Source organism: Melanerpes formicivorus, unplaced genomic scaffold (genome assembly GCF_026170545.1).
Source record: "Melanerpes formicivorus ecotype bairdi unplaced genomic scaffold, bMelFor1.0.p_v2 SCAF_18, whole genome shotgun sequence".
Taxonomy (NCBI): domain Eukaryota; kingdom Metazoa; phylum Chordata; class Aves; order Piciformes; family Picidae; genus Melanerpes; species Melanerpes formicivorus.
The window spans coordinates 14,709,437-14,726,834 of NW_027142370.1; the positions used below are offsets into that span (position 1 = coordinate 14,709,437).

At 49.6% G+C, this 17,398-nt stretch overlaps 1 protein-coding gene across 1 annotated transcript in view; it reads left to right on the top strand.

Annotated features, from left to right (window-relative positions):
- The first annotated feature begins 3,076 nt into the window (after positions 1 to 3,076).
- The window catches only part of LOC137446732 (catenin alpha-2), a 727,090-nt gene continuing 712,768 nt past the window's right edge, over positions 3,077 to 17,398 (top strand). The window contains exon 1 of the mRNA XM_068149689.1: positions 3,077 to 3,292. The gene's annotated coding sequence lies outside the window, so the exon portion shown is untranslated. The remainder of the gene's footprint in view (positions 3,293 to 17,398) is intronic.

The window sequence follows — 17,398 nt, forward strand, 5'->3', positions numbered from 1 at the left end:
CGGTGATCTTGAAGGTCTCTTCCAACCTGGTTGATTCTATTCTGTTCTATTCTAAACAGTCCCACCACAGCCTTCCTGTAGGTCCCCTTCAGATAATGAAATTTAGCTCTATGGTCTGCCTGGAGCCTTCTCTTTTTCAGGTTGAACAACCCCAACTCTCTCAGCCTGTCTTCATAAGAGAGATGGTCCAGCCCTCTGATCATCTTTGTGGCCCTCCATGTCTCTCTTGCGCTGGGGGTCCCACGGCTAGATACAGCACTCCAGGTGAGGTCTCACCAGAGCAGAGCAGAGTGGCAGAATCACCTCTCTCCATCTGCTGGCCATACTGCTTTTGATGCAGCCCAAGATGCCACTGGGCTGCAAGTGCCCATTGCTGGCTCATGTCCAGCTTCTCATCCACCAGCACCCCTAAGTCCTCTGCCAGGCTGCTCTCAATCTCATCATCCCCCAGCCTGGACTGATATCGAGGAGCTGTCAGTTGGCCTCCCTCAGCTTGTAAGAGCTACAGAGCACTTTAGCAGCTTATCTCTGCTTTTACTACAGAGTTACAAATTAAGTTTTCTCCCTTTTCTTTGAGACAGTTAATAGTGATTAAAAACAAGGGTAAATCTCAAAACCAGGTTAATGACCTAAAGGGAAAAAAGAAATGCCTAAGGACTGGACAGAGCTCTCTTTCAGGACCAAAACCAAACAACAATCAGGCAGATTTTCAGATTTTTCTCATTCTGGCAGACCTTTTAGCAGCAGCCCAGCAAGCCATGTCTTCTTAGATAAAAGCAATCTAGACTAGGTAAGTAATCTGATTTGTTTCTTACAGGGGCACACTTTAAAGAGAAACATGCCCAGCTGGTTGGATGAGTCCTCTGGTTTGAGTTTATGAGGGATGTATTTGCAGCTCAGTTCCCAGTGAAGGGCAGAAGATGCATCATTTTTCATGAGCGTGCTTGTTTACTATCTGTGGTTCTCATAGGTACACAATCACTCATGCTCCTTTTAGTCAAATGCCTGGAGAAACATTTAGCTGATGTTCAATTAATAATGTAATGCAGGGGGGATAAAGAGGTAGGTAACTGTGCTCTGTTTGGGAATCTTGCTTGTTTCTAGTAAATTTCACAAGGAACTAAGCACTTACAAGGAAGGCACTGTCCCTACCCAGCAATCAAAAAAGGTATACAGTACAGAGATGAAGGCAACAAACAGAAGGTCTGGAGGTAAAATCTTCCTGATATCAAACGGCTCCACTGAATAGGATGGGAAAGACAGTATCTAGACCAGTAATTTGAAGCTACCTGAAAGCCTATTAGAGCCTCAAACTCAATGCCTGGTTTGCCTTACAGCAATAATTCACATGTCTCATGAAGGGCAGGCCAGCGTAGCATGATCTGTTTCCACATGCAGAATGGGTCATGCTTCAGTCCTGAATGATACCATCAGGTTAAAATTATTCAGAGCATTTCTGTGTACTGCTGCCTGTCACTACTTACATCTCTTACGTGGCACAAGCATGTGGCATGAGGAATCTGATTACATTTAAATGCAGTTTTGTCTATTTTTTTTCCTGTTTCAGAACTCTGCCTTGACTCTGTTGCAGTGCCTTGATAAAGGCTGTTATGGTGCCAGTTCAGTTCCCTTCCTCATTTAGTCCTTGTAAAAAAAAAATAGATTCTGACTGTATCTTTCTCAGGCTAGGGATGGGAAGAGAAAAGCAGAGAAGAAGAGGGGAAGAAGAGAAAAAGAGAAGACTGGCAACTACCGCTTTTACTGATAAGATATTTGGCCTGGTAGCTATTTGTACTGATAACATTATTCCCTGATCCAGGGAAATTGCTTTAGGAAGCCTAAAACAGGCAGGGAAAGGTGACAGTGTGGAAGGATTCATCTCCCTTCCTCCTCGTTGCCTGGGAGTTTAGGTAGAAGCTGAGGAAGCAGACGGATGCCAAAAATGCCAAGGATGCGATGGGAAGCACGTCAGTGGGATTCACATTGCCTCCAACTGGAAAAGCCTCTTCAACGACACCTGCTCCACAGGGATCCTCTGCTACTGGGGCTCGCAGGGCTGCAGGCTCGGCGCTGCTGGGGCAGGATGGGGGCGGCGCATGCTACCCCACACAAGCAGCAGGAGAAGGTGCTGCAGCGTAAGCAATGCAAGCAACGGAGCAGGGCGAAGCGCAGGGCTTTGCAGAGCAAATCCGACAGCTGGAGCTAAGCACGCAGGGCTGTACGACACCCAGGGAGCGAGAAAGCCGCCTGCAAAGTTTCCGCAGCTGAAGAGCACACACAGGAGAGCCGAAGTTCTCGCGGCCGGCCCCGATGGCACACTCAGAGCAAGTCTGTCCCCACCCCGCGCAGTGCCTGAAGCCCTGCAGGAGCTCATCAGGCGAAGTACGCCACAGACACCCCCCCCGCCCCAGCCCTTTGCTGGCCGGCCCCTCCTGCCACAACCTCCAGCGCTGGCTCTCGGCGGCCGGCCTGCGCTGCCGAAGCCCCGGGGCCAGGCAGCCTGCGCCGCGGTACCCCCTGCACAGGACGGACGCGCCGCGGTCACCGAACCGCACCTGGCCCCGCCGCGGGGCCGGGCCGGGCCGCGCCGTCCCTCCCGGTGCCGCTTCGCAGGCCCAGCCCCACTGACACAGCCCGGGGATGCCCTCACCCTGGCTGCCCACCTGCCGCGGCTGCCTCTCCACCCCCTCTCCCGGCCCGGTCAGCAGCAGCAGCAGCCACGGCCGCCGCCTCCTCGCCGCTGGCCCCTCGGGCGCCTCCCGCAAGCCCAGCTCCGCTCCGCTCCCCTCCCCTCACACCCCCAGCCTCTTGCCTCCTCCGCCGCGCCGCCCCCTCTCGCTCTCCCTCCTTCCCTCCCTCCACCCTTCCTCCTTCACCCGTCCGCCTGGTAACGCCGTTTCCATACTCACAGCAACTGCGCACTGAGGCGGCCCGCAGCCGGCCTGGGGACCCGCTAAGCCGGGACCGACAGCGGCAGCAAGGCCTCCCCCCGCGCCGGCAACCCCCTCGGCGGGCAGCTCCCGGCGGCGGGGGCGCAGGCGCGCTGCCTCCACCCCTAGTGGCTGCCGCGGCGAGGCCGGCGGCGGCGGCAGCTCCCGGGTCGGTCAGAGCCGAGCGAGCGGGGCTCGGGCCGGCAGTGGCAGCCGAGCGGGAGGCGGGGGCCGGGCGCTTTGCGAGGAGCCGAACCGAGCCGCACCGCACACCAAGCCCGTCAGGAACCGGCGCTGCTGGGGAGGAGGAGGAGGCGGCGGCGGCAGCGAGAGATTCTCCCACCCCCACCCACCGAGCTGAGGTGAGGCCAGGGCAAAGCATCCTCCTTTCTTCCCCTCATCCCTTCCTCCCTTTCATCCTTCCCCACCCCCTCTCCATCTCCCCGAGCTCCTTCCTTTCATCCTTTCCTCATCCTCCTTCCTCCTTATCTCGCCTTCCTCTCATCCTTCCTTGCGTTTCCTGGTCCTCCTTCCCTTTCTTCTCTCCTTAGCCACCTTTCTCCACTCCTCCCCATCCCCCGACTCCTGCTCCCCGTGCCCACATCTCACACCCACCAGAAATAACAGCCGTGCCCTCTTTTATTTTTTTTCCCCCTTTTCCTCCTTTTTTTTTTCTCTTTCCTTTTCAATGCAATTTGAATTCTCACCCAGTGGAAGAGGGAGAGAGACAGAGGCAGAGTCGGTCACAGACAGAGATAATCCCCCTTCCTTCAAAGAATGGATTTGAATTAATGGTCATTTTGTGGTGTGTGTGTTACGGGAAGAGGGGGATTATATTTAAGGCAGAAAAGGAAGGGTCAGAGGTGTGTTGTTTCACTTATGGAGCTATTTACCGACCATCACAACGAGGTGAAACCTAGCTCCCTATTATTTTAAGTCCTTTCTTGTATTTTATTTTTTAATTTTATATATATTGTTCTCCTTTCTTCGGGCATCGGAGATTCCTGCCTCCCTTTTATCCTTCCCGAGTGCCTGTGATGAGCAGGCGCTGCTCCTGCTGCTGCTCCGATTGTCTCAGCTGGGAGCTGGAGGGGAAGGGGCTCCAGTAGCTGCGCTGGGGAGGGGGCGGCAGGAGCCGGCTTCCTCCATCCCTTCCCTTTAGGCCTCTTCCAGGGTCTGAGACCTTTCGAACCACCCACTTTGTATCCCATCCAGAATCCAAGGTGAAATGTGCCAGCTCCCGTCAAAGGATTTGCTGGGGTGGCGAAGAGTGAAAGTTTAAAACGTGCCTTTGTCTGCCTGGAGCGCGCTGGGGATGGTGAAGAGCTGCCTGGATGATGCTGGCTGAAAGGCAACGGCCAAAGTGTCTTGTTGTGTGGCTTCTGGAGTGGAAGAAGTTTTGCTTAGACATGGTGGTGGCAGTGTCGCTGCTGCCAGACTTCCCTTGTGCCTTGCCCGGTTGGGAGTTGGCGTTGTGGATGGATGTGTGCGCCCAGGGGAGCGTCAGTGCGCCAAGGGCTCAGGGAAGGAACTTCCACGGCTTTATGGTGGGGTGTAGTGAGAGGAGTAGGTAGCAGGCACCTGCTCCCCTGCGGATTGGAGGAGGGAATGCTCTCCCTCATGTCTTTGCTGGTGCTATGCCTCTTGTTAAGGTGATGCTCCAGCAGTTGGTGGTTGCAGTTCTGTCTTTGCCAGTTGCGTGGTGGCAGAACATTTATTTGAGCGTTAGCAGGCTCCAGACCATTTCAGCCTTTGTAAGCTTTCCTTTTGCTGTGTTAGAAGTTTCAAAGCCCTTCTTCTTTCTGAAAGCTATAGATACCCACAGCAGCTGATGCTGTAGCAAAACTCTGACAATCCGAATGTCCTCAGCATGTGTATGGTACACGTTACCTTGGCACGGATTCCCTGTGAAGTGTTGATCCTGCTGACTCGTCCGGGTGGCAAAGGATGCTGCGTGTTTTGGAATACAAGGTAGATAAGTAGCATAAATAGGGGTGGTCTTAAATGATGTGGCTGATGGGAACAACAGATCCCACTGGCTTTGTGGCTCTTACAATGCTGCTGGCTCTCCTTTTCACCGAGAGTGTCCATGATTGATACCAGGTATTGTGGCAGGCGTTTTGTACCGCAGGTCAAACAGAATTCTTTCTAGGGGAGAAAAAGCACAGCCCCCAGGGATGAACTTTTGCACTTAATTGTGTAAATCCTTGTTTACAGAAACATCACCTCATCTGTGTACGGCAGGGCTGTAATTCCATTAATGGGCTCTGCCGAGGACAAAAGCCTCACCGGGGAAAGCTCCAGTGTCACTCCAGCCCTTACACGGAAATACAACCCTAATTTATGCAGATTTCTGAAAGCTCTTTCAATATTAATGTGGAGTGTGTATGGTATGACTGCAATGCCTTTGAACCACTGAAAACCAAGAGTATTCACAGACTCAGGCTCTAAAGCCGAAGGAGGCAATTAGATCTTCTGCTCTGACCCCTCGACTATTAGAGTCTGTTGGATTTCTTCCAGTGATTTCTTGAGCGCAGCAACTTGCAGTTGGCTGAAACAGATTTTCCAGGCAAACAGGGAGTTTTGATCAGAAGACAGTAAGGGGTGGAGAATCTGCTGTTTATTAAGTTATTTGGCTTCAACTTCCAGTCCCTGATTACTGATGTGCTGAAGAACTCCAAGTATGAGGTTTTTCTTTGCTGTAACCTAGTAATCCCTCCCTTTTCTAGCTGAAACCCCCCCTGCCAAAACAACCCAAGTGGACTAAAATTCTTTAAGTTGGTTGCTGCTTGCACTTTGCTCACAACTCCATTTCTGTGCTTTTTTCATCCAATCCACTTTCCCCAGCATTTTTTTGTGCAAATGAGAGCCGGATGCAGCACACCAGTGCCTTGTCTCAGGAGTGTGTTGGGAGGTTGTCTCACCTCTCCACTGCTACTCATCCCATTATACTCTTCATTTACGTACTCAACCTTGGTCTGCAGCACTCTATTTTCATCTCCTTTTCCCTGGGTGTGCTCACCCTTTGCAGGACTCTTTCTTTCCACAAGAGTTCCTCATTCTGTTGACTAGTGTGTGAGGGGACTGAGGTTGTTCAGCCTGGAGAAAAGGAGGCAGAGGGGAGACCTTCTGGCTCTTTGCGCCTCCCTGGAAGGAGGTTGGAGACAGGTGGATGTTGGTGTCTTCTCCCTAGTAACAAGCAATAGGAAAAGAGATAATGGCCTCAAATTGCACCAGAGGAAGTTCAGGTTGGGTATGAGAAGAAACTTCTTTCTTGTATTTAACTTCCGCTTAACATTCAAATTGTTTTCTGTTCCAGTATTCTTACCTACGTCAAGCACAGTCTAACACACACTTGTGTTTTGAATACACAGCTTCAGGGAAAGGGGCAAGTATAGAGAAGGGCAACAAAGCTGATGAAGGGTCTGGAGAGCAGTTCTGGTGAGGAGCAGCTGAGGCAGCTAGGATTGGTTAGTCAGGAGACAAGGAGGCTGAGGGGAGACCTCATTGCTCTCTACAACTCCCTGAAGGGAGGCTGGAGCCTGGTGAGGGTTGGTCTTTTTTCTCAAGGACCAAATAGTAGGATGAGTTTAGGCTGGAGATTAGACAAATCTTCTTGACTGAAAGGGTTCTCTACCACTGGAGTAGGCTCCCCCGGGAGGGGGTCGAATCCTCATCCCTGGAGGTGTTCAAGAAAGGTGTGTAGATGTGGTGCTGAGGAATGTGGCTTAGCACCAGCCTTGGTAGAGTTAGAGAATGGTTGGACTCGATGACCTCAAAGGTCTTTCCCAATCAAAACAATTCCATAGTTCTATGTTTCTGGCTTGTGACTTTATAGCTTAGAGGTGGCTTTTTGTAGCAATGTTGTGGTGCTTTTTTTTCCCCTCTAGCAGAAATTTAATCTACCAAACACTCCTGATGACATTTTGTACCTGATGTTTCTCATTTATGAAGCATTTCATCAGTTCATAACTTGGGCCCATTTCATCACACTTGATTGTGCAGGCTGAAACCTAACTGAGATGATGTTTTGTCACAGACAGAGGCTCCACCTTTGGGGAACTCCATGATGATCTGAGTTAGGCAGTGATGTGCTCTTTTTGAAAGCTGCTTTTTTGTGTGTTTTAGATGTCACTTAACTAGCTCTTCACCTGTTTAACTGGTGCTGGTTTGTCTTCAGCCTGCTATGGAAGGCCACACCAAGTGCCATAGAAGCTTATACACACACACACACACACAGAGATATTCGGACCGGTTGGAAGTGTCAGTTGAATCAAAGAATAGACCCAGATTCGTTTAAGAAGGTCACTTGTCCTTAATTTTATTTCACATTATTTGTTATATAACTCTGATGTGTCAGCTGGGTCTCAGATAATTTCTCCTCAGGGCTTGTTTTGCTCCTGGCTGCCATTGTTCTACCTATAGCTCTGAGCACTCTCTCGCCAGCTCTTTCAGACCACAGCTGGAGCTGCAGGGTTCATTCAGGCTTCTGACATTGCCCCCACCCTGTTTTCAGAATTGCTAAAAATTCATGTCAGTGAGATTAAAAATCTCATCTCCTTGGACACCTCTGTGGGAACCCTCCTCACTGGCCAACTTTGGTCCTGCTGAGCAAAAATGTGTTTGTTACAAAGGGATATTGTTTTGACGTTGCACTTGTAATGGACTGCAGAAGTAGTTCCTCCTTCTCAGGAGTTACTCAGTGCCCTTCTGCACTTTGTGTAGCTCAGAGTCCCTGTGCAGCACCACCCCTGGGTGAGGGCTGAGATTTATTATCTTCTTGGAATCATAGAATGGTTTGGGTTGGAAGGGACCTTAAAGATCATTTACTACCAACCCCCCTGCCAGGCACGCTTCTCACCAGCCCAGGTTGATCAAGGACTCATCCAGCCTGGCCCTGAACACCTTCAGGGATAGTGCATCCACAACCTCCCTGGACAACCTGTTCCAGTGTCTCACCACCCTCACTAGAAAGAATTTCTTCCTAATCTCCAGTCTCAATCTGCCTTCTTCCAGCTCAAAGCCATTGCTCCTTGTCCTGTCACTCTGAGCACTTGTAGAAAGTCCTTCCCCAGCTCTCCTGTAGCCCTCTGCAGGTACTGGAAGGCTGCTGTAAGGTCATCCTGGAACCATCTTCTTACCAAGCTGAACAGCCCCACCCCTCTCAGGCTGTCCACATAGAGGAGGTTCTCCAGCTCCCTGATCCTCTTTATGGCCCTCTTTTGGACCCGCTCTAGCAATTCCAGGTCCTTCTTGTGCTTGGGGCACCAGAACTGGATGCAGTACTGCAGGTGGGGTTTTATGAGAGCAGAGCAGAGAGACAGAATCATCTCCCTCGTCCTGCTCTTACAGATCCTTCTCCTTTGTTACACTTTTTTTTTCCCCTTGAAGAGATATCTTAATCATCACCTATCAATTTTTTACCCTGACTGTTCCAAAAACTATGGCATTTATCCTCCCTTGATACTTTCCTTCTTGTTACATGTGGCTTCTTACCGCTAATGGCAGCATTTAATATAATCTGTTTTGTTGCCAAATTGTAGTAGTTATGACAATGCCTTCTAGGTATTACATGGTGTCTGAACACACCAGTAGGAGAGTTGATTTTATTGTTTTTTTTTCTTCTGTGTACAATGCCTCACCCAGGCTGTTTATTACATTTCAGAACAGAGTGGGCTTTTTGCTTTTAATATAGCATATTTCAAGACTTAAGCTAAGGAAAGCTCAGCTCTTTATTCATTTTCTCCATGCTTTGATCCTAGACATGGGACATACTTGGGTTTAAGATATAATACCAAATGATGTTAGTCAGGTGTTAGTCAGTTAGAGGGTAGAAAGGCTCTGCAGAGGGACCTCGACCGACTGGACAGATGGGCAGGGTCCAATGGGATGTCATTCAACAAGTCCAAGTGCCGAGTGCTGCACTTTGGCTACGGCAATCCCATGCAGAGCTACAGGCTGGGGTCGGAGTGGCTGAGAGCTCCCAAACAGAGAGGGACCTGGGGGTGCTGATTGACAGCCGCCTGAATATGAGCCAGCAGCGTGCCCAGGAGGCTAAGAAGGCCAATGGCATCCTGGCCTGCATTAGGAATAGTGTGGCCAGCAGGATCAGGGAGGTCATTGTGCCCCTGTACTCTGCTTTGGTTAGGCTGCACCTTGAGTCCTGTGTCCAGTTCAGGGCTCCTCAGTTTAAGAAGGACATTGAGAGACTTGAACGTGTCCAGAGAAGGGCAACGAGGCTGGGGAGAGGCCTTGAACACAGCCCTGTGAGGAGAGACTGAGGGAGCTGGGATTGTTTAGCCTGGAGAAGAGGAGGCTCAGGGGTGACCTCATTGCCCTCTACAACTACCTGAAAGGTAGTTGTAGCCAGGAAGGGGTTGGTCTCTTCTCCCAGGCAACCATCACCAGAACAAGAGGGCACAGTCTCAAGCTGCGCCAGGGGAGGTTTAGGCTGGAGGTGAGGAGGAAGTTCTTCACCAAGCGAGTCATTAGCCATTGGAATGTGCTGCCCAGGGAGGTGGTGGAGTCACCATCCCTGGAGGCGTTCAAGAGGAGATTGGATGTGGCACTTGGTGCCATGGTCTAGTCATGGGGTCTGTGTTGATAGGTTGGACTCGATGATCCTCGAGGTCCCTTCCAACCTTAGTTATACTGTGATACTGTGAAGTATGAAGTGGAAGGATAGAGGAGTAAATCACATAGTATGTAGGTGGAAATACGAGGGGCAGGCTTGCAGAAGTAAAGAACAGCATTGACCTCATAGTAATTACAGTGGCACACTAATCATAGAATCAATAAGGTTGGAAAAGACCTCAGAGATCATCAAGTCCAACCTGTCACCCAACACCTCATGACTACTAAACCATGGCACCAAGTGCCACATCCAATCCCCTCAGGTGGTAATTTGGTTGGAGATTTTGGGGCTCAGGTCTGTGGAAATTATTCCCCTACAACTAATTGGAGGTGAGCTTCAAGAAGAGGAAGTTAAAAAGAACACAGCTGGAGGGGGGAGATGAAAGTGACAAAACCAGAGTTGCATTTTAGAGGCTAGCTAAGAGCTGCTTTTTCACTGGAATGAATGTGTTTATCTTCCATAAATAAAATCTCTGTTAGGATAAACCTTCCTGAGAGCTTAGCTAAACAATGCAGCGCCTCAGTTGTCCAGCAAGAACTTTTCCCAAGGCGCAGTTTCCACCGGGGAGCAGAAGTGGCTGTGCCTCTAATTCTTCTGTGCAGCTCCATTATTGATGGGTAAGGCCCGCTCCAGCTGTATCAACAACACCATGAACCTGGCTGTGATCAAACTGCTGCTAAGTGTAGCGTGAACACTGCTGGAAGATAATTGTGTTAATATTTTAGCGTAGAAGAGACAAAAGTGTTTAAGACTTTGGGAAGGAGTAACTTGAAGACATGATAACAAAGAATAGAAACCAGGCTCTGGCCAGTGAAAAGAAGTGGTAAATGACCAAGTTATTTCTGTAGTCCAACTTCTTATTCTCTTGGGGGAATTCAGGGCACTTCTAAATATGTCTCAAAAGCTGATAACGCTGTTGTACTGAGTCTCCAGTTGGGCAGGCTCAGCACTTGGGGGATGTAAATGAATTTTATCTCAGGTTTCTGGATAAAAGCTTTACAGCTCAGTTTTCTAAATGCTCTCCTCAACATCGTGTGTGAGCCATTGAGTGCTAAGCGATCTGGTTCCAGACAGTGGTTGTATACAAGAAGGCATTCTTGAAAGTTTTCAAACAGGGAGAGAGGTTGCGGTCATATTTACATAACAAAGCAGAGAATCAAAGAATTGCTTGGGTTGGAAGGGGCCTTAGAGATCATCTACTGCAATCATGGAGAGGGACACCTCTCAACTAGACTCATCTGCCCAATGTCTCATCCAGCCTGTCCCTGAGCACCCCCAGGGAGGGGGTGTCCACAACTTCCCCAGGCAACCTGTTCCAGTGTCTTACCACCCTTCTACTGAAAGATATCTTCCTAAACTCCAGTCTAACCCTACTCTCCCTCAGCTTCAAACCATACCCCTTTGTCCTATTGCTGGATACCCTTATGAAAAGTCCCTCTCCAGCCTTCCTGTAGGATCCCTTCAGGTATTGAAATGCAGCTCTAAGGTCCCCCTGGAGTCCTCGCTTTCCCAGGCTGAACAACCCCAGCTCCCTCAGTCTATCCCCACAGCAGAGGTGCTCCAGCCCTTGGATCATCTTTGTGGCCCTCCCGTGGACTCATTCAAGAGCTCTGTGTCCTTCTTATGACTGGGGACACCAAAACTGGGTGCATTATTTGAGGTGGGACATCAGATACTCTAGGAAATGAGCTCACTGTGAGCATCACTTACAATTACAGCGGGCTGAAAATCAGGATTTTCTTGTTATGGAAAATCCTCCTCTTTGGGGGTAGAGTTTTAGTGTGGGCTGGAACATGGGGGTGAGGTTTAAAATTTCTAGCAAAGGAAAATTCTTTCCCCAGGTAGAAATATCAGAACCACCCCCCACCCCCCAAACAAGCCCCCATTCACATATTTTGATTCAGATTTCAGAACAGAATCACAGAAAGGTTTGGGTTGGAAGGGACCTCCAAGGGTCATCTAGTCCAACCCCTTGCAGTGAACAGGGACATCCTCCACTAGATCAGCTTGGCCAGAGCCCTGTCGAGCCTGACCTTGAGTATCTCCAGGGATGGAACCTCAACTGGGCAATTTGTTCCAGTGTTCCACCACCCCCATAGTAAAGAATTTGTTCCTTACATCCAAAGTAAGTATCTTCCAATTTCAAACCACTGGCTCTTGTCACAGTACCACAGTATCACCAAAGTTGGACGAGACCTCAAAGATCGAGTCCAACCTGTCACCACAGACCTCATGACTAAACCATGGCACCAAGAGCCACATCCAGTCCCCTCTTGAACACCTCCAGGGATGGTGACTCCACCACCTCCCTGGGCAGCACATTCCAATGGCTAACAATTCTCTCCATGAAGAACTTTCTCCTCACCTCCAGCCTAAACCTCCCCTGGTGCCGCTTGAGACTGTGTCCTCTTGTTCTGGTGCTGGGTGCTAGAGAGAAGAGACCAACCCCTTCCTGGCTACAACCTCCCTTCAGGTAGTTGTAGAGAGCAATGAGGTCACCCCTGAACCTTCTCTTCTCCAGGCTAAGCAACCCCAGCTCCCTCAGCCTCTCCTCACAGGGCTGTGCTCAAGGCCTCTCCCCAGCCTTGTTGCCCTTCTCTGGACAGGTTCAAGTCTCTCAGTGTCCTTCTTAAACTGAGGGGCCCAGAACTGGACATAGGACTCAAGGTGTGGCCTAACCAATGCAGAGTACAGGGACACAATGACTTCCCTGCTCCTGCTGGCCACACTATTCCTAATGCAGGCCAGGATGCCCTTGGCCTTCTTGGCCACCTGGGCACACTGCTGGCTCATGTTTAGGTGGCTGTCAATCAGCACCCCCAGGTCGCTCTCTGTTTGGCAGCTCTCCAGCCACTCTGACCCCAGCCTGTAGCTCTGCATGGCACTTGGATTTGTTGAATGCCATCCTGTTGGACTCTGCCCAGATGGTCGAGGTCCCTCTGCAGAGCTGTTCTACCCTCTAACTGACCAACATCTCTCCTATCACTGCAGGCTTTTAGAAACAATCCCTCTGCAGCCTTCTGGTAGATCCCCTTCAGGTACTGGAATGCTGCTCTTAGGTCTCTCTAGAGCCTTCAGACAAAGCATTTTGACTTTATGGGAAGCAGGAACAGAGCTTCATCAGTAGTTTTTCATTGGATGTGTTGAGAAAACACACCTCTCTTTGAAGCACTGTAGCTGTGCTGAATCAGCACTTTGTGGCAGCAAGGTTGTTTTTTATTCCTTGGGAATATCTTCTGGCTGGCTGTGCTTTTCAGTCACATCGCCCCTTGCATTAGTATTCCAGTACTGAGGACAGCAGAGATGGAGTTTCATCCTTGCTGCAGAGACTGCCCAAGTTCTCAGGCTTCTTGAAGTAAGGAGAATTATTTAGTTAAGCGAAGCTGAATCACAGAATCATTTCATTTGGAAATGACCTTAAAAATCATAGAGTCCAACCATTCTGTATCTCTGCCAAGGCTGGTTCCTCAGCACCACGTATCTGTCTCTTTGAAACACCTCTAGGGATGGGGATTCAACCACCACCCTGGGCACCCTCTTCCAGTGGTTGAGAACCCTTTCAGTCAAGACATTTCTTCTAATGTTCATCCTGAACCTGCTGTCTTGTTTTGGCTAAGAGGGACCACTTGTGACAGCCTGTTGAATGTGCTGGTGAGCAGGTCCAGGGAGGCTCTCCACCCCCTCTAGTCTGCCCTGTTGAAACCACATCTGGAGTATTGTATCCAGCTCTGGGTTCCCCACTTCAAGAAGACTAGGGTCTTCTCCCAGGCAACCAGCACCAGAACAAGGGGACACAGTCTCAAGCTGTGCCAGGGGAGGTTTAGACTCGAGGTGAGGAGGAAGTTCTTCACCGAGCGAGTCATTTGTCATTGGAATGTGCTGCCCAGGGAGGTGGTGGAGTCACCTTCCCTGGAGGCGTTCAAGAGGAGATTGGACGTGGCACTTGGTGCCATGGTCTAGTCATGATAGGTTGGACTCGATGATCCTCGAGGTCCTTTCCAACCTAAGTTATACTGTGATATACTGGGGAGTGTCTGTGAGGATGATTAAGGGGCTGGAACATCTGTTTGATGAGAAAAGGCTGAGAGACCTGGGGCTGTTTAGTTTGGAGAAGAGAAGACTGAAAGGAGATCTTACTGATGGTTACAAACATCTGAAGGCTGGCTGTCAAGAAGGAGCCAGGCACTTTTCCATGGTGATAGGATGAGTGGCAATGATACAAACTGGAACCCAGCAAGTTTCACCTGAACATGAGGCAAAACTTCTTTACTGTGAGGGTAATGGAGCCCTGGAACAGGCTCACCTAGATGCATTCCTGGTCTCCTGCCCAGAGAAGTTGTGGAGTCTCCTTCTCTGGAGACTTTCAAGACTCATCTGGATATGTTCCTGTGTGACCTGCCCTAGGTAATTCTGCCTTGGATGGGGTGGGAGTTCTCCAGAGCTCCCTTCCAACCCCTACTATTCTATGATTCAGTAAAATGCTGACATCATTCTGGCTTTATAACCAAAGTGCTGGCTGGAGCAAAAGGTGGTTGGGCTTGGAGTTCAGTTCCAGTGGGCTTTCTTCTGGTTCCTGGTTTGGGGTGTTGGTCTCTTCTGCTTTGCTGGCTGCTGGCTTGGATGCTGTCCTTATTAGCTGGTTGTCTGTGCTGGCTCACCTTGAGTCCTGTGTCCAGTTCTGGGCCCCTCAGTTTAAGAGGGACATTGAAACACTTGAATGTGTCCAGAGAAGGGCAACAGGGCTGGGGAGAGGCCTTGAGCACAGCCCTGTGAGGAGAGGCTGAGGGAGCTGGGGTTGCTTAGCCTGGAGAAGAGGAGGCTCAGGGGTGACCTCAATGCCCTCTACAACTACCTGAAAGGTGGTTGTAGCCAGGAAGGGGTTGGTCTCTTCTCTCTAGCACCCAGCACCAGAACAAGAGGACACAGTCTCAAGCTGTGCCAGGGGAGGTTTAGACTCGAGGTGAGGAGGAAGTTCTTCACTGAGCGAGTTGTTCGTAATTGGATTGGGCTGCCCAGGGAGGTGGTGGAGTCCCCATCCCTGGAGGCGTTCAAGAGGAGATTGGACGTGGCACTTGGTGCCATGGTCTAGTCATGGGGTCTGTGTTGATAGGTTGGACTCGATGATCCTCGAGGTCTCTTCCAACCTTAGTTATACTGTGATACTGGCTTGGCTTGTTAGGTGGTTTGCCCCTTATTAGTCCATTCTATCATTTCATTAAACTCTCCTTATCCCCACCCAACCTCTGTGTGTGGGGCTTGCTTGTTAGAGAAGGGCTGTCTTAAACCAGGACACCTGCCCTGGTGCAACTTGAGGCCCTTTCCTCTCCTCCTACCACTTGTTACTAGGGGGAAGAAACCAATCCCAGCTGGCTCCAATCTCCTTGCAGGGAGTTGTAGAGAGCTGGAAGATCTCCTTTCAGCTTCCTTTTCTCCAGGCTAAACAATCCTAGTTTCTTCAGCTTCTCCTCTTCAGACCCTTCACCAGCATTGTTGCTCTTCTCTGGACCTCAATGTCCTTCTTGTAGTAAGAAAGTGAATCCTGTAACAGTAGGACCATCTGACAGAGCTTACATTTGAGAGGTAAGAGAGCAGTGGGGTTTTGCAGTTCTGCAGAGGGATCTCTCCAGTCAGAGCATTTCAAAGCTGTTTTTCACAGCTACTCCAATCTGTTGTTTTTGCTGGTGTTACAGTAATTATGATGTGACATTTGTTTCTCCTCTGTACTTGCCCCTTCATTTGAAGCTGTGTGCTTTAAAAACGAGTGTGTGTTAGATTGTGCTCGGAGTGGATAGGAGTCTAGGAACAGAAATCAATTTGAATGTAAGTGGATGCTAAATTCTGAAGCCACTTTTACAGGCAGAGCCTGGAAGTGGTTTGGGGCAGGCTCCCAGTTGCCCAGGTGACTTCTGCAAATGGGGCTTAAGCTTTTAAATTACTTAAAGCTTTGTGAAATGGATTAATCAATTTGCACTTTTCTCCAACTAATCAGCCTTAATGTTTTTTAATACTCTTTTATTTACTAGCCAAAGCCACTCCTCTTTAGTCCCCTGAATCTCTCTTCTTGGCAATGCTCCACTGAAGCCCATCCAGCACAGCAGAGGCAGCTCAATCAGTTAAGCAGTTGGGTTTTACCTGTAAATGGCTCCCTTGGAAATGTTTTATTCCTTGCATTTGAAATGCAGAGAGTGTGTCCAGCCTGTGCAGAGCAAACTGCTTTCAGCAGTTCCCTAAATCGTTTTAAACATCAAAAGAAACTCTGAGAGATCTCTTTCTAAGAGATTTAACTTTCAACTGAGGTTGTGGAGGAAAATACTACTATGAAATTGCAGTCAGCACTGACTTTCTCTCTGTTGTATCACAGTATAGCCAAGGTTGGAAGAGACCTCGAGGATCATCGAGTCCAACCTGTCACCACAGACCCATGACTAGACCATGGCACCAAGTGCCACGTCCAATCTCCTCTTGAACGCCTCCAGGGTCGATGACTCCACCACCTCCCTGGGCAGCACATTCCAATGACGAATGACTCTCTCAGTGAAGAACTTTCTCCTCACCTCAAGCCTAAACTTCCCCTGGCACAGCTTGAGACTGTGTCCTCTTGTTCTGGTGCTGGTTGCCTGGGAGAAGAGACCAACCCCTTCCTGGCTACAACCTCCCTTCAGGTAGTTGTAGAGGGCAATGAGGTCACCCCTGAGCCTCCTTTTCTCCAGGCTAAACAACCCCAGCTCCCTCAGCCTCTCCTCACAGGGCTGTGCTCAAGGCCTCTCCCCAGCCTTGTTGCCCTTAGTTTCATGGTGTCAGCAGCGATAGTTGTTGCCTTTCCAGGGGAACCACGTTAGCAAACACAAATAAAAGCTCTTGAAAACAGGCATCAGGAATATATGTGCAGTTTTAACTCATTTAAATAGTCAGAGACAGACATGTGTATCTGGTGAGAGAGATTTTTTCTTCTTCTTGCCTCAGGAAGAAACCAAACCACAACATTTTGTTGTTTACTCCTTGCTGTAGTAAGATTTCCACTGTAAAGTTGTTCTGTAACTTGTGAGTCAGTCTGGAGATTTCTGTAAAGAAATAGTTTTAACTGAATGAGTGTAGGATTAGAATCATAGAATCAATAAGGTTGGAAGTGACCTCAAAGATCATCAAGTCCAACCTGTCACCCAAGACCTCATGACTAAACCATGGCACCAAGTGCCACATCCAGTCCCCTCTTTAACCCCTCCAGGGATGGTGACTCCACCACCTCCCTGGGCAGCACAGTCCAATGGCTAACAACTCTGTCTGGGAAGAGCTGCTTTCTCCACAGAATGGCTTGGGTTGGAAGGAGCCTTGAAAGGTTATCTAGTCCAGCCCCCAGAGAGTGGCAATGAAGCTGCTGAAAGGTCTAGAGAACAGGTCTTATTAGGAGCAGCTGAGGGAACTGGGGCTGCCTAGGGCTGGAGAAGCCAAGGCTGAGGGAAGATGACCTTGCTCTCTACAACTCCCTGAAAGTAGGTTGGAGCCAGGTGGGGGTTGGTCTCTTCTCCATATTATCAGGTGACAGAATATGAGGAAATGGCCTAAAAATTGTGCCAGGGGATGTTTAGGCTGGATATTAGGAACAGTTTCACAGAATCACACAGAATTAACCAGGTTGGAAAAGCCCTCAGAGATCAAGTCCAACCTATTCCCTAACACCTCCTGACAACCAAACCATGGCTCCAAGTGCCACATCCAATCCTTTTTTGAACACCTCCAGGGATGGTGACTCCACTACCTCCCTGGGCAGCACATTCCAGTGGCCAATTACTCTTTCTGGGAAGAACTTTCTTCTCACCTCAAGCTTGACCCAGTC